The sequence below is a fragment of the Neopelma chrysocephalum genome, unplaced genomic scaffold (genome assembly GCF_003984885.1).
Source record: "Neopelma chrysocephalum unplaced genomic scaffold, ASM398488v2 Primary Assembly neopelma1_361, whole genome shotgun sequence".
NCBI classification, from domain to species: Eukaryota; Metazoa; Chordata; class Aves; order Passeriformes; family Pipridae; genus Neopelma; species Neopelma chrysocephalum.
In genome coordinates, this window is record NW_020898025.1 from 659,435 (window position 1) to 680,495 (window position 21,061).

General features: G+C 49.0%; 1 long non-coding RNA gene across 2 annotated transcripts; it reads left to right on the top strand.

The window, feature by feature from the left end:
- The first annotated feature begins 4,204 nt into the window (after positions 1-4,204).
- On the top strand, positions 4,205-20,852 carry LOC113978804. 2 transcript variants are annotated; one of them, XR_003537655.1, is made up of 5 exons: positions 4,205-4,304; positions 10,774-10,885; positions 17,501-17,691; positions 18,935-19,097; positions 19,920-20,852. It is a non-coding gene; the product is annotated as an uncharacterized LOC113978804 (long non-coding RNA). The 2 variants fall into 2 exon arrangements; XR_003537654.1 differs by lacking the exons at positions 4,205-4,304; positions 10,774-10,885 and having other exon boundaries at positions 15,531-17,691.
- The last annotated feature ends 209 nt before the right edge of the window (positions 20,853-21,061 follow it).

A 21,061-nucleotide genomic window follows, 5' to 3' on the forward strand; every position in this document is an offset into this window, starting at 1 on the left:
TGCTATCCAAAAGTGGAGAATTGTCATTTCTATTATTTAGGCATTTAAAAATGCAGGTGAAAAACATTTAGTCCTGGACAAAAATGTAGTTTCTGATCCAGAATGTGACTCCTTAGGGCTAAAAACAAGCTGCTGAAATGGTTTGTGGAGGGATGCAGGGTGGATCTTGACTGGTGTGGAGGAGCTGTTTGGATTTCTGCTGAGAGTAATTCTTCTTGTAAAGTTCAGTTTATAGGAAATGTTGCCCAGCATCAACAGTCAGGATATTAAAACTACTCCATGTTTACAAATACTCTTTTGACTTTAGACAAATTAACACATTACACTCAATTTTAACAAAGCCACAGCAGTGGAAACCACATCCCAGTGCTGTCAGATGTCCTGTTCTTGTGGATTTGACCTTCCTTAGCTCATTCCTTTGGCTTCCTAATTTAAATGGGATTTTCCACAGTGGGCTGTGCCTGGGGTGGGCAGCAGGATTGGTGGTTGATCGTGGAATTCTGGAATGGTTTGGCTTACAAGGGATCCCAAAGCTCATCCCATTCCACCCCCAGCCATGGGCAGGGACACCTTCCACTATCCCAGGTTACTCCAAGCCCTGTCCAACCTGGCCTTGGACACTTCCAGGGCTGGGGTGGGAGTTTATTCTTTTAAGATGTGGAAATTCATGGAATGGTTTTGCTTTCCCCTTCCCCCCCTCGCTTCCATTTAGTTATTTAACTCTGGTTTTCTTACTCACATCAGTAACCTGTGAGTAGCACTTACAAGGACTGAACTCAGTGTTTGTCCCTCCTGTGTGAGCACAGGGAATGAGGGTTTGTTTTGCCCTGGAATGCTCAGAGCCTGAGCAGACTTGGAGAAGAGGGAGCAATCAGCCCAAGCAGCAGCACAGCAGCTTTCCTGTGTCACACCCTCAGCAAGGAGCAAAGGGCTGGGTTTGCTCCCCCTCCTTCACCCCCTCAAACCCCACTCCCCTGGATCCAGCCCTTCCCAGGAGCTCGGAGCACATCCCAGGCGGGAGCTCTTTGCAAAACCCACCCGGCCGGGTCGATTTTGGCAGGTCCAAACCCTTCAGCAGGGCTGGAAATGTGAATAAAACCCGACAGCTCCAGGCTCAAACTGCTGCTACACCTAAAGATTCATGGCCAAGCTGCGAGGAGTCACTATATCAATGTAAGGGCAGGGATAAAAATGGACCTGCCCTTTCCTAGTGCCACTTTTACACGGCATTAGCACAACTTCCCAGACCTTGGGGCTCTTTCCAGCACTGGGCAGCTGCACACAGGGTACAAATGAGCCCTCTAATGTATCACAAGGACATTTTTTCCAGGTGCCAGTTTGAATTTGCTGGATTTGGTTTTGAGTATCGTTCACCTGTTTTTTTTATTGCTGCATTAAAAAAAAAATAAATCACACACCACAGGGCATCTTTTAAAGATGTATTTGTGAGTGGTAGTAACTGCACCTCACAGGTGCAGGCTGATAAAAGCTGATACTCTTCATTTTGTGGCTTTAATACAGAAATTTGAAAGTATATTTTCTATTCTCTTTTACTTGGTCTATGTATGGAAATTTAAGTAAATGGCTGGGTGTTTGTCAGTCTGCTTCAGCTTGATTTTTAAACCAGTTTGTTAACATCAATTAAATTTCAATTCCATTTAAACTATTAATTTAATTTAAAGTTTAGCGATTTAATTTTGAGTTTATTCATTTATTTTTGAGTTTTTTAATTTATTTTTGAGTTTATTAATTTAATTTTAATTCTATTACTTTAAATTAATAGTTTCAATTCCATTTGTTGGTTTCAATGAAAGCTGGACTCCAAATCAGTAACGCTGAGGATACACAAGTTCTTACAGCCTTTGAGGAAACAGGCAGTTGATAAAGGAGGGGAGACCATCAGCTGCTGCAGGAAGAGCTTTGTGTAGAGGTTCAATCCTTTCAGATTTACACTTCACCAAGACACCCACATCCCCAGGCCTGCAGGTGCTGAAAGTGTTTGTACAATTACTTTGTGCTAAAGCCTATTTAAAACAAACCAAGTTGTACCTGTCAAAACAAAAAAAAAGGCCTGGCTGACAACAAATTAACTTTGTCCCCTGTCAGGCAGCAGCCTGGCCACGTGTGCTCTGCCTTTGAGGCATTTGATCTGCTCTGATTTGCTCCAAGAACTTGATTTTGTACATTGGGCTGTGGAGGGTCGAGGACAATTCTGAATGATGCCAAAAAAACAGGGTTGTTGTAACTTTAATACCACCTTCCTCGTGATGAGTGTGTGTCCTGCAGGAAACCATTTAACTTCTCTCCACTTGCTTACCCATCTGTAAAATGGGATTTTTTTGTTTCTTGGCTTCTCAGGGAAATATTTGAAAGCTCACTCCATGTTTATTGCTGCTTTAAAAGTTTGGAGAATCATTAAAATGTTCAGTGTTTCTGAGGGGGCTCTGACATACAGGAATAGTTCACAGGTAGGAATTTCTCTGGCAGATATTTTGTAAAATATTTGGCTTCCTCCTGTGTCATATCTCACCCACAGCAGCAAAACGTTAGTAACAATAAAAGGAATGCTTAAATTATGCATATTTTAAATAAAACACTCTGGTACCTTCTGATCCCTGTCTTTTTAATTTGTTTTTGACTTACCACAGCTGAAAGAAAAAAAAGGATTGAAGTGTAGTAACACGATGGAGAGCAGCAGGACCAGCTCAGGCCTTGATGGGGGAGAGGCTGGAGGACTTGAAAACAGGAGTTTTACTCCATTTACAGCCCCAAATAATGCACTAACAGCCTGATCCTCGTGCTGTGCTGCTAAGTGGAACCAATACTCAGAAAGTCAAAATGATCCTCAAGTGGTCAAACACAAAGGCAAGAGTTATTCACTGGAGAGGGAGCCTGTTCAATCAGCCCACAGGTACCTCAGCCCTCCAAAGGCAGCACTGGCTGGTGGTTCAAGCTGAGCTCTGCAAAGCCCTGGGCAAGGCTGGGTTCTGCTCCCAGCCCTGGCACTGGGACTTGCTCCAAAAATATAAAAAAAAGGGTTTTTTTAAACTGGAAAATGCCTCTCGCTCCATAGAAAAGGATCTGGGGAGAAACAGGAGGGGGAAGGATTAAACAGGAGGGTTTTCTCAGCACTTCCTCCTCGTTTTTCTCAGCACTGATGTTTAATAGGTGTTACATGAACCAACGCTTATTGATTCCCTCCTGCCCTCAGCAGAGTTTGCTTTTCAATTTCTCTGTGCTTCACTTGTGCCTGCCCTGAAACAGCTGATGATCCCAGGGAGCATAAAAAAGAAAGGGTAACAAACACCACTGAGCTCTTCCCAGCTTGAGTGGCTGATCTGCTCGAGTCTCTAATGAGCTTGTGAAACAGCAACTTTATTTGTTCTGTCACAGCACTTAAAAGAGCTGTTGGCCAGAGAGTCGAAATCATCCCTGGCAACCCAGCAGCAGCATGTTTTGGGGTCCCTCTGGCATTCTTTTTTTTTTTTTTTAATTCTTTTTTAATTCCTGGGGCTCTCAGCACAGCTACGAAGTCCCACAAGCCAAAACAACCAGCGAGCTGAGATATCTTGCTTGACAGGTAGAAGTTATTCCCTCCCAGGTGGGCTTTTCTAGGCAGCAGAGCTCTGAAGATGAACAGCTCCCTCCACTCACTGCCTGGCTCCTCGGAGAAGCTGCTCCCTTGTTTAAAGGAGTTCATTTTCCTGGCTGGACCTCTTCATCTCCCTTGTTTTTTTGCAGCCAATGAGCAGCTGATGGAGTTTCAGGCTGTTGAAAGTTTGTAGCCTTTTCTTGATTGCATTTTGGATTGCTCGGCTGCCAGTAATACTATTTCTCGAAGCCCAGGCTTTGAAAATTACTTAGCCTTATGTTTGGCAGTTAATAAGCTGCATAATTACAGTTCCAGGAGCAGATCCAGTACCTTCAGCAAGTGCAGTGGAATCTAAATACCTTCTTCCTTCCCTGCCTTGAAATGGTATTCATTTCTTTCTCCTCTAAATGACAACAGAATTAATCCTGGAGAGACCTGTTGCTTGAAGTGGAGTCAGTGGATTAATAAAAGCGTTAATTATTAAAGCCAGCAAATGCTCCCTAATGATTGTTTGCTGCAAAGTTAATGTTTGATTGGAGAAGGTCATCTGCAAGCCCGAGTAGAAAACCTGTCTCTGTAATAGCAGGTGAAAGCACAATTACCTTCTCTTCATGATATGCACTGGTGCTCTCCACTGCACTCCACCTGAGCAGCCCAAACAACGAGCTTGGAGGAAGAGCTGCTCTGCCATAGGACAGTTGCAACCCCAAAGGTCACAGTTTTTAATTAAATGGGAGAAATTACATCTGTTTCTGTGCAATGGGCACCTCATCCTGCAGCCCCGCCTGGAGCTGAGCCTTCAGCTCGGCGTGGTTTGTGGGGGTTTTTACTGCACTGCCACAGCTTCCTGAGAGCTCAGTTATGACGTGGCAGAGGAGCAGAGGAAAGGGGGAGATGCTGGGTTTATGTCCATAATCTGTGCTGAAATGAGGCAGAAATGTCTTAACTTTTATCTGTGCTGCCAAAACTCACCCTGCAGTGGGGCTGGGGTGGGAGGTGTCATCCCCAAACCTCTGCCTGTGTGCAATATTCGGGTGTAATTGGGCTGAATGGCACCAACAGGCACCTTCCCCACCAGAGATGGGCATCCCAGTGCTCCAGCTGGAAAAGGAGCTTCTCTCCCAATCCCAGGTCTGAGGCTGAGCCTTTCTGCTCCAGCCTCTTGTGGGGACAAGCAAACTGCAGGCTGCCAGAGCCCATGGAGGGGTTTCCATGCTGAATCCTGCATTTTCACTGTTTTCCTCTACTAAAAGTTAATTGGAAAGGGCAGCAAGAATCTGGGTTAACACCGTGATTTTCCTGAAATGACGTTTTGTAGTACTGAGGGTGGGGAGAGACCTCAGCTTCTCCCAGCCCTGCCACTCACTCTCCTCGTGGTTTCAGGCAAAGCATTTAACCTGTCTTTGCTTTGAAGTTGTTTTTTTTTTTCCATTTAAAATGAAGATGATAACATAAAACCCTCGAGAGCCTCGTAGGAAGGGCGTTGTCACAGCTTTGCCAAGTCCTGTAGTTGTTAGGGGAACGGATGTTTAACTTTACAAATTAAAACAAAACCCTCTTTGAGGAAAGCCTCGCGTGTAGCTGCTGGGGTTTAGGCATTAATAATGTTGCAAGTCCCTGTGGACACTCCCCAGTTCGTTGCTTCATCAGAGGGATGAGACTTGTGTGTTTTGCAAAGGGAAGCCTGGAGAGGGGAATATCAAGAGGTGAGCCTCTGGCAGAGGTGAAGATTCAGAAATAAAAAGGAGGGGAGCAGCCAAAGGCTCTTTGGTGCAGCTGCACCTCGAGTGAAACAAGGGACACAACACAAGAATGTTCTTTACAGTAAACACGGCAGGCATTGTGTAAAAACAGCCGGAAAGGGTTGTTGATGACATAAAGAAATAAAAGCTGCTGCTTTATCTTTCAGAACTGACAAAGGCTTTGGAAGTGCCTGATCTGAGAGCATTGTTTCCCGGGAGGAAAAGGATGAGATGTCTCCTGTGACACGAGGCACCAGGAGAAGCCCTGTCAGCCTGCTAAAGGATCGTGGCAAATCATCAGGTGGGAGAGAACTGAAATAATTCCGACCTTTTCATCCTGTGAAGCTCTCGCACTTCACGGACTGTCCGTGCAATTGTGGCAGCTCGGGGGTCTCTCCATCACCCCCTCAGACGTTCACAGGCAGGCTCAGAGGAACAGTTCTGTCTCCTGGGATTTTGGCCCTTTGCTTTGCAGCCTCAAACCAGCCCATGAAAGGGGAATTGAGCCCAATCCAAGCTGCACGTGCTCCCAGGGCAGGGAAGTACAGCGGGAAACCTCCGGACAGGTCCCAACAACAGGAGCCACGGCAGCGAGAGAACAAACGTGCACTGTCTGGGACTGGAGGGGCTTGTGTGTTCAGCCAGTTGAGACTTATCAGCCCTCTTTTCACTGTAATTCCCAGGGACATGGGAATGTTTCGGCTGCACCAGCAGTGCTGGGCAGAGAATGTCACTGTGGCTCCAGGAGCTGGGGCAGTTCCTGCTCGTAGCTGTGGCGACACGAGCAGGGGGTGAAGCAGCCTGTGCACTCTGCCAGAGCCTGCAATTAAGCCTTTCTCAAGCCTGTTTAAATGACACCAGGGCACAGCTCCAGCAAGAGGTCTCTCCCTTTCACTACCCTAATTTATGCTCGCTGTTGATCACTTAATATTCCCCATTCCAGCGTTTTGCTCGGCAGAAGGGAGGTCAACGAGGAGGAGCAGAGTTCTTGGCTTGCACATCTGCTGTGCCAGGCTCTTCGGGAAGTGTCTGACACTTGTGGATCTTCACAGTGCCCGGAGAAGAGTGTCAGCACTTCAGCTGTGGAGTGGGTCAGTGTTTGTCACGTGCCTGTGGGCAGAGCCTCTTGTTCACAGGAGGATGTGGCCACCAAGTGACAGAGAGTGACACAGACCTCACCTGTGAGTGCCTTTCAGAGCCTTGGATGATGTTTAGTTTCTTCCCAGATTGATGCTGGTGGGCTGCAAGACAGGCTTCACAGGGAGATGGGGGGATTTGGGGGTTTGGTTGTGTTGTTTTTTTTATTATTATTTTTATTTTAAGAGTCTAGTCAGCAGGAAAAAGAGCCAGAAATACATCTCGGCAGAGAAAAGCCTCCAACTCCCGTATCCAATTGAAGCTGCAGAAAGAATGGAGGTTGGCAGAACATAATTATCTAAACTGGAGTTCAGCCAGGACCCTGGGGCTCAACCCTCCTCCCGTTCCTGTGGAAGTGCCATTGGATATTTGATAGCTATATTGGGTCCAAGCACTGGGTTTTATGGATCCCCTGAAAGGCTGGAGTTGCTGGAGCAGCAAACCCCCTTGGCTCCCGTGGAACAGCACCTCTGGATTTCCAAGCCACAGCTTGTGCACCTGAATTTCCTCTGGAAATGGGGAACATTAAGTGATCGACAGCGAGCGTAAATTAGGGTGGTGAAAGGGAGAGACCTCTTACTGGAGTCATTTAAATCCCCATCCAGGTGCTGCCAGCTGAGACCCTGCTCCTTCCCACGTGGAATGTGGCAGGATCACAGCCCTGAGGCTGCGCAGGCTCTGCTCAGATCTGCCTTTTCAGCTGCTGTGGTGGGTGACCACATTTCTGCTCCACGTTTCCCCCGTGCCCTCCCACGTGCAGCCGAACACCCCCGGAGCCTGCGGCACGGAGGGAATGCCAGATATGCCAGTTACTCCATGCCTGAGGATTTTGCTGGTGCAGTTCCCCAAATCCCCACTCTTTTGGCCTCGTCCAGGCGTGTCAGCACAGCCTGGCAAGGCCGGGAAGCTCGTGTTTGCCAGGGCATGAAGAAGAGCCCTGGATTCACTCCTGGGAGTGTGTAACAAGCCCTGCCTTGTTCCAGCCTGGTGTGATCAGCGGGATGGGGCTCTCTGGCTGCCCTGGAATCGCGTGGGAGGGGTGTCCTGCCCTGGAATCGTGTGGGAGGGATGTCCTGGCGGGCTCTGCCCAGCTGCTGTCAGCAAATCCCTTCCTGCAGAGGGCTGGTCAGATGGTCTGTGTGTCACTGCTTTGTCCCAGTGACCAGAACATGCCAGAAAAGTTCTTTCTACTGATTCTTTGGTATAAATATTTCATGTGACCCAGGAAAGCAGCCGTGGGGGCTGGTCCATGTACTCTGAGCAGGGGCCACGTGAATGGAAGGGCTGTATTAATTATTATGAAACAGCTCTGAGAAACAAATGCAGGTTGCCATGGAAGCACCAGCAGCGACAATGTCACCTCATTTTTAAGATGCTTTCAATGTTCCAAACACAATTTCCCTTCTTTTCCAAAACAGACAGTGGGAAAATATCCCAGTGGAGGGGAGATGGGGCCGTGTTTATGGGCTGTGCCAAACTTGATGCCCCTTTATTACAGCTGAGAGCCCAACTTCATGCCTGAGCCATGGAGAAAGGGCACAGGGGGCTGCAGGTGGAGAAGCTAATCCAGGAGGCAAAGGAAAGCACAGGCTGGAGATCAGGGAATAGGCTGTTCCTTCCCCATCCCGAGGTGGAAGGGCTGGGGATCCACAGGGCAGCGAGTCTGGTGACCCCTGGTCCTTGGGAGGTTTGGGGTGTACCAGGAGAAGAGTTAAACATTAAAGAGGGGACACAGGAAACTGTCTCTGAGGATTTGACTGGAATAAATCGAGCTCTTACGTGAGAGAGGAAGTGGGCAAGCAGTAATGTGGAGAATTGGTAATGCTGGTTTAATGAATGCAAAAATTTAAATTGTTGGAGAGCAGAGAAAAACGACAATAATAAATGCCTGGAAGCTGAGTTCTCCCTGCCCCTTTCAATCATCTATGCAAAGCAAAAGGTGACCTTCTAACCCACTTCATTTTAATGAACCTTTTGTTGCCTGACTTGCAAAACTTGTAGTTTTTAGAGCATGTAGCCAGTAAATCTAAAGGAATAATCAGCTGTAGCCACATGTTGACTTGTCTGCCCTCAGATATCCCACCTGCAGGCTACAGGCACAAAGGGGATTGTGTCCCTGTGGTTTTCACCCAAACCTGGAGAGAGGCTACTCCAACATCCATGACCGGCCTTAAAATCTCTCTTGGACTAACAAGGAATACTCCAACCCACCCTGTGTTTGAAAAATATGCACTTAAATAGAGTTACTGGACGTGCCAGAAACCAGAGGAAGACACACAGAGACTTTGAAATTCTCTTTGTAAGGGGAAAAAAAATAAAATATAAAATTGATTTCTCAAAGGTTTGGCCCTGCCAAGCCTGAGCCTCCACCCAAAAGAGAGCTGTGACACTGCTCACAGTGAACAAGCTTTGTTTGCATCAGTGCCTGGGCTGTTGGTGAGATGGTTTCAAGGAGTCCCTGGCACTGCTAAGATAATGAATATTTGGAGGAGAGAGAGATTTTTGGACTATTTTTTTTTTTATCCCAAGCAACACAAGGCCCACTATTCATTTCAAGAAATGAGCAGTTTGCAGTGAAACTGCTGGTTCACATGGTTGCAGCTGCAATCCTGAGCTACAGGACCAAAAAACTGGGACTCACATCCCAAAGAGAGGAATTTGTCACAGCTCAATGCTAACCCTCATCAGCAACCTCTGGCTAACATATGATACCAACACAAAGGACAATCAGAGTTACAGAACCATTAAGGCTGGGAAAGATCTCCAAGATCATCAAGTCTGACCACCACAGCAATATTTTAAGTTAAAACACAGCAAGGTTAAAGTAATGGCAGGAATTCCTCCCAAGTGCAATAAGACGGGAATTTGCTGGGTTTTCTCACCACGACCACAAAAAGCTTTTGTCTTTGCAGGACTGATCAAAGCCTTGCAGTTGAGGACACTGGTTTTCCCTCTGGAAAGGGCTGGAGTAGGTGGTAAGAGGGTTCACAGTTGAGTCTCACAGTGTTCTTGGTTGCCTGGTCTATGCCTGGCAAGTAGAATCACAGAATGCACTGCCATGAGGCAGCAGGACCATGCAGGAGTGAGGGAATATTGCTGGAACTCTGCCCACCTGAATCCTCTTCAAGAGGTGATGATCAGATGTCTGATACCTGAAACAGCCACGGGGCTCTGGAGAGACCACCTGAAACCTGCTTGGCTCCAGCTCCACAGACCATCAGATCATCCTCCTCCTCTCAGACCCCAGATCTTCCCCTTCCCATCACTCAGCTTCCCTCTCCAGGGTCTGTTCACACTCCCTTTCTGCTTCATTCCCAAATCCAATCCCAAGTTTAGTGCAAGGCAGGCGGTGCTGGTTTCCCGTGGTCACATCCTGCAGAGGTGCATCCTCACCCCCCCTCCACTGCAGGGAGATTTAAAAGCTCCCAGCAGCCCTTCACAAGCAATTTTACTGCTTTGGCAGCCGGGCTTGGAGGCTCTGGGGTGAAAACCTCTCTTCCAGAGTGATGAAGGCGGCAACCTCCTAATCCTAGAGAGCAAATGTCGGGAAAGGGAGTGGGAAAACCCCAAAGGGCACACAGATGGTCAAAAACTGATGGAGAGCACAACTGCCTGGCAGTGAGCCTGTGGGTGTTAATCTGAAAACAATTGTTCTACAGATGCACAGTTCTTCTGATAAACCAAGTTCCAGCAGCTAATGACAAGCTGGGAGCTGTTTAACTACAGAGCAGACAAAACAGATTTTTCCACTACGCTTCTGATGGAATTTTTAAAAATAATGAGTTGAGGTTTGTGTTTGTTTGGTTCGGTTTGGGGCTGTTTTTTGTCTTTTTAAAAAAAGCCTCCTTTCATTTGCATTTAAAAACTGTTTTTGTGTTTCCTACCCCTTCCATCTCCAACCTTCCTGCGCAGCAGCTGCCGAGAAGTCCAGCTCCGTGTCCGGATGCTGTTCAAGTTTGCTGTGCCAGCAGTGAGCAGTTTTTAACAGCCTGGGTAGTCAATGCTTTTTCTGTCTGGTCCTCTGTTGCTGGCAGTGCCCGTGGTGCTGTAATCAAGCCTGTTCACAGAGCCAGGCTGGGCTGGGTGCAGGGATGGATGATCCACGTGGGAAGCAGCTCCAGCCCTGAGCTGACTGACCCAGCCCTCCAACGTGCAGTGAGGAGACTGCTGTGGCCTGAGAGAAAATGTCATGGAAGTCTGTACCTTGAACTCTTGCCACTCTTGTGGTTAATTAACCACATAAGGTCTCTCTTACACAGTGCTCTTCATCAGCTCATTTGTCTTGTTCTCTTCATTTGGCAGATGGAGAAGGTAAAACTCAGAGGACCATCATTACTCATCCACAGAGCCCATCTGCACAAGCCAAAATAAACCAAATTTCCCCCAAATGCCAGCCCAGTGCACTAACCACAAGGTAACACTGCCTCCATCCTGTTCTCCCTATAAAATTTGATAAAATTAGCCTTATTTCTCCTTTTGATTCTTCTTGAAGTGGTAGAGTGCTACACTCAGCTGATTCCCAAATGATTCCCCAACCCACCTCAAAGCTTTGTGCCTCTTGCTCTGTGAAAGAGCACAACACCTGGGGTAAATAAGTAGCACAGCACTGGCAGAGCCACAGTGGCTGGGTTGGATGCTCCTGTGCCAGGAATGGGATGGGCAACTGGGGCTGTCGTGGTTTGTGCCAGTGGCAAGAGCATCCTTGAGGAAGAAGGTCTGTCCTGGCCATGACAATGCTCTAAATCCCTCCTTGCTCACACCAGACACAACCAGAGCATGAGTTTCTCAGTGGGATGATGCTGGGCTGGAGGAGAATCCCAATATCCCTTCTCATGCTCCTCGCAGCAGCTGAGGATGTTTCTCCAAGCCCGGCAGGCTCTACCCACCTGGAATTGCACAGGAGAGCCAGGACATGATGCAATAGCAGCTCAGGTTTCTCACCACAATCCCTCCTCAGCAAGTGGAGAAAAGGAACAACGACAAAAAGATGCCCTTAAGGGTATTTGTTTCCCAAAGGAATGCACTTAAGGGCTCTGGGAAGCTCAGGATGTTATTAAAGGATGGGGGGGGAGCACTTGTCAGCCCTAAGTGAATTTGATAAAAAAGATGTTTTATGCAACAGGCTGTATTTAAATCTAAGGGACAATTTAAGCTGCTTTGTGAGTAATAGCATCTCTTTGATTGAGAAGCCGTGTTTTAAATATGGAATTAGTGAAAGTGAGCGTGTTGGTGACCCTGTTTCCAGGGAAGGCACTGTTATGCATGTTGCAGTGAGCAATGGGACTTGAGGCACAGTGGAGAGGCTTTAACCCTTCAGTGGTTTTTCTCAGATTAAGGACAAGCTCCTCGGCTCTTTTCCATCACGTCAGAGGTCTGGGTTTGGTCCCTGACCCCAGCGTGGTGAATGTGCTCAGTCGGGAGCACCAGACTGGAAAGGAGAAGCGCAAATGCAGGTTTAAAAGGGCTGACAGCAGAGAAACATCCACGTCAGCCTGGATCCCAAAGCTCTCCTGGTTAATTGCCTTCTGCCTGTGCACCATCAGCCTGTGTTTGAGACAACCATCACAGTCGTTCCCGTTCCAGCTCCGAGCTGTCATCCAGCCTTACAGCTCCCTGCACACTCCACCCCGGATCTTGGCTCCTTTTCAGGGCTCCCTTGATGCGGTTTGGCATCTCTCTGGGTGAGAAGTGCTGCTGCTGCCACCTTCCCCTGTCAATATCCCTTTCTTGCAGTGCCCTTCTGCCTTGGCACTCAATGCCATCAACTCAGTAATTAGTATCATGTTATAATTGAATTGTCAAAAGGAGCTTGGATCAGAGCTGAGCGCGTCGTCGGGGTTATTGCTGCCTCCTTTGGTCTTTCCTCATCTTTTTAATGTCTTTTCTTCATCACTTCATCATTTATTAGTCATGATCACATGTAAGGATTAGATGGGAGTGTTTTGGGGCAGGCTCTGTGCCTCCTGCAGCACACCTGCAGCACTGCAGGCAGCTACAAACCTAATCAAGGGCTGCTGCCTGGTCCCTTTCCCATCTCTTACAGCCTTCCTCTTCCTTCAATTTTATTGTGTTCAATTCCTAAAGCGACTGAGGGGGATGTTTCCAGAGGAGCATCAAGTGGCAGCAGATGTGCAGGGGTTTGTCCTGCCCAGCCAGGTAGAACCAGCTGCTACAAACACAGCTGGGAAGTGCTGGGAAGCACCTGAAGTGCTGCTAAAAAGGGCTTGAACAAGCACTTGCTCCCTGCTGGTGCCTCTTCTGGGAGCTGTCCCCGTGCTGTGCCCAGTCCTGCTCACCCTGGGCTGTGCTGCATGTCCTGGTCCTGCTTTCAGCTCTGCCCCTCAGGGGAGGAATGGGTGGTGAACACCTCTACACCTCTGCCAGGAGAACTCTTGGCTCCTCCAGGCAGCACAGAAGTGCTTCCGAGCTGCTGATGGAGCAGGGGGAGAGCTCAGAGCCCGCCACAGCCCCTCGCTGCAGTCACACACAGAACAACTTCTCTGCCACTGCAGCTCCCTTACAGCCATGAATTTTGGGTTTCCCTTTGGCAGCAGCATCAGAGGATTTGCAGATGAAAAACTGCACGGCCCAGGAGCGGGGCTGGAGTGGGAAGAAACCCCCAACCGTGGATTTGCCACTGAACTCTCCTGGTCCCGCTGCCACTTCCCACAAGATTAATGCAGAGAGCACGAAGAAAATGCCTTGGCAGGAATAAACATGTTTCCCATCCAGCTGGGAACCCCAGCAGCCTCTGTTGATGCTCCTGCTTGTAGCCAAGCCACGAGCTTTCAAAGCCCCACGGGGACCCATCACACAATTGCATTCCCAAATAAAGGCAGTTCTTACACAGCAGTTTTCAGGGCTGAGAGAGGAAGCAAAGCCACTTGTTGTCTCCTTTGCAGGTGTTTTGACCTCTTTTTCCTGAGACTGTTTTGCAGCAATACTTTCATTCTCCTCTCCCTTTGTCTCCACTCTGGGATTCTCCAAAATTCCCCAGGGAGACGGTGCTGCTGTTCAGCAGCAGGACTGCAGGGTGGGGAGGAGAAGAAGAAGCTGCATCAGGACCCACAAGCTGGAGAGATTCAGGCACTTGGCTGCAAAGATGGCTCAGGGAGGGCTGCTTTGCACCTCAGCAAAGTTTTCCACCAAAGCTGGGCTCTCCTGAAGGGATTAGCCTGACTTCCATGAGGATTTACCCACTGACTGAGGGCGGGTCTGGGGAAATCAGCCGGGAAGGCAGAAACGCCCCAGGGCAAGAGCAAGTGATGTGATCCAGGAGGTCTGTGCTGGTGCCTGGCAGGCCAGGACAAGTCCCTTCAGTGCTCCTGTCTGCACAGGCAGCTGCTCAGTGCTCCAGGGAAGCCATGAGGAAGGGGATACAGTCACTCCCAAAGCGGGAGGAGAGGCTGGAGAAGCACAGCTCCAAGAGACTGCTCGTAGGCTGGCCCTCAGCAGAGACCCCAGGGCTGTCATACAGGGGGGTCTGCACAGCCCCTTCCCTGATTGCTGAGGACATGAAGTTCCTCTTGCAGCTGGAGATTCACCCCTGTGAATCACAGAACCGTGGAGTGGTTTGGGTTGGGTTGGGAGGGACCTTAAATCCCATCCTGTTCCATCCAATGCCGTGGGCAGGGACACCTTCCACTAGCCCAGGTTGCTCCAAGCCACATCCAGCCTGGTTTTGAACACTTCCAGGGATGGCAAACCTGTGCCAGGTCCTCCCCACCCTTATAGTAAAGAATATGTGAGGCAGCTCTTCATCTGGTCCCACTTTCAAGCACAAGAGGTAATTTGCTGGTCTGTGGATCCTGCACCACCCACCCACACTCAGCTGTCCAAGCCCCTGCAACCCTCTCAGCTGCTGGATTTCTTGCCTCATTAAAATTAAACCACCCAGACCTTCCTGTTCTTGGATTCACCGAGTCACCTGTCCCTGCACTGCCATTCACCCAGCAAGGATTTGCTCAGGAGCTTGATGGCAGGAAGAGTGAGCTGCTAAATGTCTGGAGGGCAAGAGAGTGCTGAGAATAATCAATATTTGATGATCCCTTCCCAGGCAGGCCGGGGAGGGGAGCGGTTACAGCCCGGAGGGAGATGCACAGCCTGACCTGCACCCCCTGGCAAAGGGAAATGCCACCTCTGGAAACAACCAAACGCTGTGGGATGTTGGCAAAAGGGAGTCAGGCACTCCTGTCACCTGCTGAGCAGCTCAGGCTTCCTTCAGAACGCTGATTGAAGAGTAAAGATGTTCTCCCCTGGGACAGCGGGACTTGCTTTGATTTCCATGCAGCAGCAGCAAAAGGAGCTCCCTCCTCCTGGATGGAAAACCCACCCAGACCCCCATCCCCAGGGTCAGCAGGGGAATCTCCCAGTGTGGCTGCACGATTTTGGGGGTTTCTCCACTGTCTGGGGGTCACACAGGGTGTGACTTGTGCTCAGCACCTTGGCCACTGCAGCTGTGGGGTGAACGCTCCTGTCCTGCTCCAGCTGAGGGACTGGTTCCCAGCAGCACCTCAGGTAGTCAAATATTTTGGGGCTGAAGGGTGGCCAGTGACCACCTGCAACCCAGAGCTGGTGGGCAGAGCCAGGGCACAGCTCCACACCAGTTCTCTCCTCTCCAGCTGGAGCCTCTTGGCTGCACACACAGCCGAGGACCTGCCACCAGCCCCCAGCCAAGTGCATTCCCTGCACATCCCACCACATCCCAACTTCCACGTGATTAATCGAAACCTCTCGTTGCCATGGGACTGACATCTCCTTCCCTCTCCCTTGGCTCTCACCTTGTGTTTGTTTGTTTTCCAGGTATCTACTCCTTGTTCTTTTATTTTCCTGCTCGGCAAAGCTGGAACCGGGGAGGGAGGGTGGGAAGGGGGAGCTGGAGCTTGTAAGAGGAAATAATGGACTTTTGTAAACACGCAGGCAGCTTTTGCATATGGTACAGCAAAAATAATCTGCTTTTGGTGGATCAGGAACACGCAATCGGGCTGAAGCTGCCGGAGGGGCTTCCCAGAAGAGAGGCAGCAGAAGGGAACTGGGGTTTTTTTGGGTGGGGGGACAGGGCCAGAGGGTGCACATTCGTCCATCTCTGTTCTCTCGTGCTCTGCTGCATCCCTGAACATCCCAGTCGGGCAGCCTGAGCCAGCATTTGGCACGAGCCAGTCCCAGCTCAACCCCCAGGTCTGTTGTTGGGGTTGGTCACGCACTTGTCGTGTGAGATTATTATTGTCTGTCCTGGAAACAGCACCAGGAATAGCAGCAGGGCTTAACACAGGCAGCCACTGCCCCAAACTGCTCCCCACGTGGGAGATCCCCCCTTCCCCACAGGAAGGGACATCCCATGGAGAGGCAGTCCCTGGATAACTGGGCCTGGGGTCTCCAGGACCTGTCCCAGGGTGGCAAATCCCCCAGGGCTGCAGGGACCAGGCTCAGCCCCGGGATGGGACTCACAGGGTGGCTGCTGCCTTAGTGTGGTGGCAGAGCTAAAAGCAGCAGAGGGAACCAGTCTGGCTTCCTCTGGGGTTAGTAAAGCTCCTGTTGATCCCAGTGCTGAAGGAAAAGGCCTGGAGTATCCAGCTGGATCATTGTGATGGCAGAGGCAGAGCAGGGACCTCTCCCTGTGCCAAAGATGCTCGTGAGAAACTCAATCCCTGCCTCGGGGAGATGGTTATTGTAACATCTCTCTTTGCCCGAGGACAGTTCTCTTCCTCCTTTTAAGTTATTAACATGGAATTATCAATGCCCATAATCTGGTTTGTTGTTAGCTCCTAGCAGGGCTCACAGCACATGGATTTCCAAAGGATTCAGTACAAACAGGAGCAGATTGATGCCCAGGACTGAGGCAGAGGATGAATCAGCACTATCTGAGGCACAGATTTAAGGATGATGGGGGTACCAGCAGCACTTGGAGGAGCAGTTCAGGGGCATGGGTGGATGTGTAGCTCTGACACACAGTCAGGAGACCAGCAGCTGCAGGAAAAGGAGGATGGATTCAGGACACACCTGGCCTGGAACAACCTGAAACCCAGTGTGCAGCCAGACCAGTGAATAAAAGGTCACGGGAGGAGGCTGGGATTGCCACTCTGAATTCCTGAACAGCAGAAGCCACAGGACTTAATTCTCCCTTTCAGCAAGACACCCAGGCTCAGCTTAAATATTTCCACTGCTGGGGGATCCAACCCAGTTCTTGATAAATTGCTCCAATGGCCAATTACCCTCATTCCTGAAAACCTCAGTCTATTCTGAGTTGAATTTATCCAGCTTCATCTTTCAGGAACTGGATGTGATCTTTGTCTCCCAGGTTGCAGAGCCTCTTTTGGTCAAGCTGCTGCTCCTGTGACGCTGTGCTTTGGGTGTGGAGTGGGTGGATTTGTTGTTGGGGAAGTCCATGGAGCTGCCTCCCATCACTGGCTCTGCTTGAGGGTGAGAGAAGAGAGGATGAGGCTCCTCATCACCCCTGAGTGCTGCACCCTCACACAGCCACCTCAAACTGCTTCAAAACGAGAACATTATTTTGCTTTGCAATAGTGGGAGAAAAAAAAAAAAAAGAGAAGCCACCAAAGGCCAAGACTTCCAGAACAGGATTCAGTGAGTAATTTTTAGAGTGGTCAGTGCCTGCCCTACCCTCTGTGGTCAGCTGAGACCTGAGCACTCAGCCCTGGGAGGGCTCCTCAGCCACGTGAGCAGATTCCAGGATTACTATTTAAAAGCTCAAAACCCCGGAGTCAGCTCCTCCCCCGAGTCTAAAGATTAAAAAAAAAAAAAAAAGTCAAATTTCTCTGCTTGCTGTCTGGGTTTTTGAACTTCTGCTCTTCATATTTTCAACCACAAAAATCCAGAAACCTCATGTTTTAATGGAAAGGGAGACTTGTAATCTGATAACATAACCCCAGGGGCTGTGTGTAAAAACTCCAGGGCTTGTATGAACAGGCCATTCCAAGAGCTTAAAGCACATCCAGAGCAAAACCAGGAATAAAATGTGACCCCTGTTCTCTGGATGTGCTCAACATGAAATGTTTACTTCCTATTTTAGCTTGCTGGCATCCTTCACTTGCCACAGCCCTGCCTGCCTCTGCTTCATGGGAAGGATGCTGTGTTGGGAAAGAAATCCCCAAGGAAGTTCTTTGCCTGGATGGTTGGTTGAACCTCCCCAGCATGGCAGAGATGCCCCAGCTACAAGGAACCATCTCAGCACACAAAGGAAACAACAATCTGGGCTGGAGGGTAAGGAGATTATAAGGATTAAACACGATGGAGAGAGATGTTTACAATTATTATTAGCTTCAAAATCTGCCCAACCAGAACAGCAGGGCCCTGCCCATCTGTTGTTTTACGTCTGCACGGCCCCGATGGTTTTGCTCCTGCCTGCACCTTAAATTTGATATTCTGGTACAACCTGAATGTAAAGCAACACCAGCCACAGCAAAATCTGACCCCGGTGATGCGGCGCTGGAGGGTTTGGAGCTGCCTGGGTGGAAACAGCTGAGTGAGAAGGGCCCTGCAAAACAAACAAACAAAAAAAAAGCTTACAAAGAGAGAAACAGCATCACAAATGCAGTAATGTAACAGGAGAGAGGAGACAGCACTGCTGGGCAGGGACAACAGGCAAAACAGAGGGTTTTCTCAAGGAAAAAACTGAAAAATGGTTAGAATTAAGAACACATTAAATTGAGCTGAGTGGTGATATTACACAGGGAGGTCATGGCTTTTCACACAGGTCGAATTAACTCCCTTGGCATCTGTGTTATAAATTCCCTCATCCACATCTGCTCTCTTCTGACAGGGAAATGTTGCTCAGGGCTGCCACAGCAGCCAAGGATGTGAGAGGAGAGGGATGGAGAATCTGCCAGGAGCTTCCTTTAGGGGATGGGAAGAGGATGAAACCTTTTTCAAAGGAAACACATGAAAATCAAGAGATGGATTTTGCAGGCTCTTTCCAAAAAAAATTCTCACCTCAGCAGTGGGACTGTTTTTAAGGGGAAAAATTGCCTCTGAAAGGGAAGGATGCTGGGCCCAGTGCAGTCTCAGAGGGTTGTTTGGATGGGGGGGGTATGAGCAGGGGGTGTTACGTGTCTAAACCACTCCTGCAACACAAATTCACTGTTTTTCATCTCACAATATTCAACTCTTTCAAAACACATTGACACTTTGGGGGATTAGAGCACGAGCAGCCCAAAATCCCAGCAGTCCAGGATGTCCCTGCAAATGTCCTCCACCCTTTGGGTTGAACAGGGGGAGAAATTTCAGCTGGAAAGGAGGAGGGGGGAATGTCAGTGCAGAGATGAGTTTTTTGGATGCTTCTTCTTTTTTTTTTTTTTTCCAAGCAGAACATTTCAAAAGAGTTGTCTCGAACCAGAACGTTTTGTTTTGTTTTGCTCCTGGTGAATAATTTAAAAGGTTTAAAAAGCTGAAACAGCCCTGAGAAAAGACCGTTCTGAAATGACTGTTGTCTTTTTCTCTCTCCCAGAAGTCACTGAAACCCTGAGTGAACCTTGAGTGCATGGGGAAATGGGTCTGATGCTTTGGCTCAGCCTGACCTGGAAACCTGCTCCTGGTGTGTCACAACCACAGCCTTGACAGGTGGAAGCAAAATGAGCAGTTCAAGTGACAAGAGCAAGATCACCTTGCAGGTAAGGGGCAGAGATGGAAATATATCCCTGTCTTCTGTCCTGTCTCTCTGCTGAGCCCTTTCTCTCTTTAATCACACCATCACAAAGGTTGTCTCCGTGGCAAGGCCAAAATCAGCCTCGCTGCTGATTGCAGGGAGATGTCACCAGCTCCCAGGACCAGGAGATGCTTTCAGCAGCTGTAAATCAGCACAGCATCACTCTCCCTTCCCCAGAACTCTGCTGATTTATGTTGGCCTCGCAGAGGTCCCTGGTAGACATGTGCTGGTGGATTAAAATCAGCCTGTCGGGTGTCCCTGTCCTGCTGATGGATGTGACACCCCGAGGCAGGGACGTGTCATCTGCAGCAGCTCAGGAGCTGCAGCACAAGGTGCTGTGGTGGGTTTGGTGAGGGGCAGTGCTGGCACAGGGGCACGTTTGGGGGCCGTGGCAGCTCCAGGTGCCCAATTTTAACCTGTCACCACGTGCTGGTGAGAACTCAAGTCACGCTGGGCAGCCTTTAACCCCTCAAAACTCTGGTGGGCTGAAGAAACGAGCACCTGGTGCTGGGAGACCATCCCGGGATGCTCTTCCCGGTGCAGGCGGGAGCGCTGGGAGCCCTGGGCTTTTCCTCTGACAGAGTTGAACTGGAATCCCAGCACACAGAAGCCATGGGTCCATCAGGGAATGAGAAGGAAACCCCCTCCCAGGGGGAGAAGGCAGTGTGGTTTGGATTTGATCAGTGTGGTTTGGATTTGATCGTGGGCACAAACACCCCGTGACTGATGGATCTGTTTTCCAGGAATGTGTCCCATGCACCGTCCCTTCTTCCCTCTTCCTCTGCAGACCCTGATCCACTTGTCTGTGAAGAGATCAGGGTGTTGGATCAGGGCCTTGAGAACAGCAGTTTTAGGGCTGACAGCAGCAAATGCGTGCAAGATTCTGGGAACAGGATCTCAGATTTAACTGAATTGAATTCCAGAGTGGAAGCAAGTGACCTTTCCTGCTCAGGGCACAGAGAGGTGCTGTGAGTGACACAGAAGCCGAGGAAGGTTTAGGAAGGAGCATTTATTGAAGCTGCAAGGGGCAGCCTGATACTGCAAAGGATGTTTATTTTCCCAGATCAAGTTGAAAACTCACAGCAGCTTCCTGCAGTTTATGGAATTAAATTCTTGGACCAGGCTCAGAAACACCAGACTGAGAAGAAACATTTAGCAAAGGTCAGTCACAACTATTTACAAGGGGTGTACACGTGACACAGTAAAACTTGCACTGAAATAAACCCCCCAGCCCCTCTCCCAGAAGGTCCCATTTGGATGCTGAACTGCTTTGAAATTGTTCTGCCGAAAACTTTCTCGACACCAATGTGCTCCAAAAAGTTTCCATTACGCTGAAACTGCATTTCCCATTGGAAACCTCTTTGGTTCAAGCATTTCCTTGTCTCTGCTGATGCTTCCTGGGTTCGTGCCCTGCCCCAGGATTGTTCTCTCTGTGACCAGCATGTGACAAGGCTTAAATAAGTAATGATTTGTGATGTGCCTTGATACCCTCTGATAAAAGCTGCCCAGAGCACTGTGCGTTACAGTGCCGTGATTTCTCTACCTATTTCTTCAGAATGCATTAAATGTGTGGGTGCTCCAGTTATTATTTCCTCTAACAGTTGATATTTTAACCTGCTGTATTTTTATCTTGGCTGCATTATATAACAAGTTATGCTGGTGTCAATCTGGAAGCTCCAGCACAGTCAGTAAAGCTAATCCAGTTTAACACAAGCCTTAGAGGAGGGTTGAATTCCTTGTGATAAAAAGCAGAATTAACCCAAATAAATTACTAAACCCCTCAAAGAGTACCCTTCAGTTTTCCAATTAATCGGAAAATTAATTCCAATCAAGGCAAGTTAACTTTCACTCTCAGCTACATCCTTGGTGTGTGCCAGGAGAGTTTGTACCCTGTGGTTTAGCCTCCTAAAAGCTTTGGAGCTGGTGAAG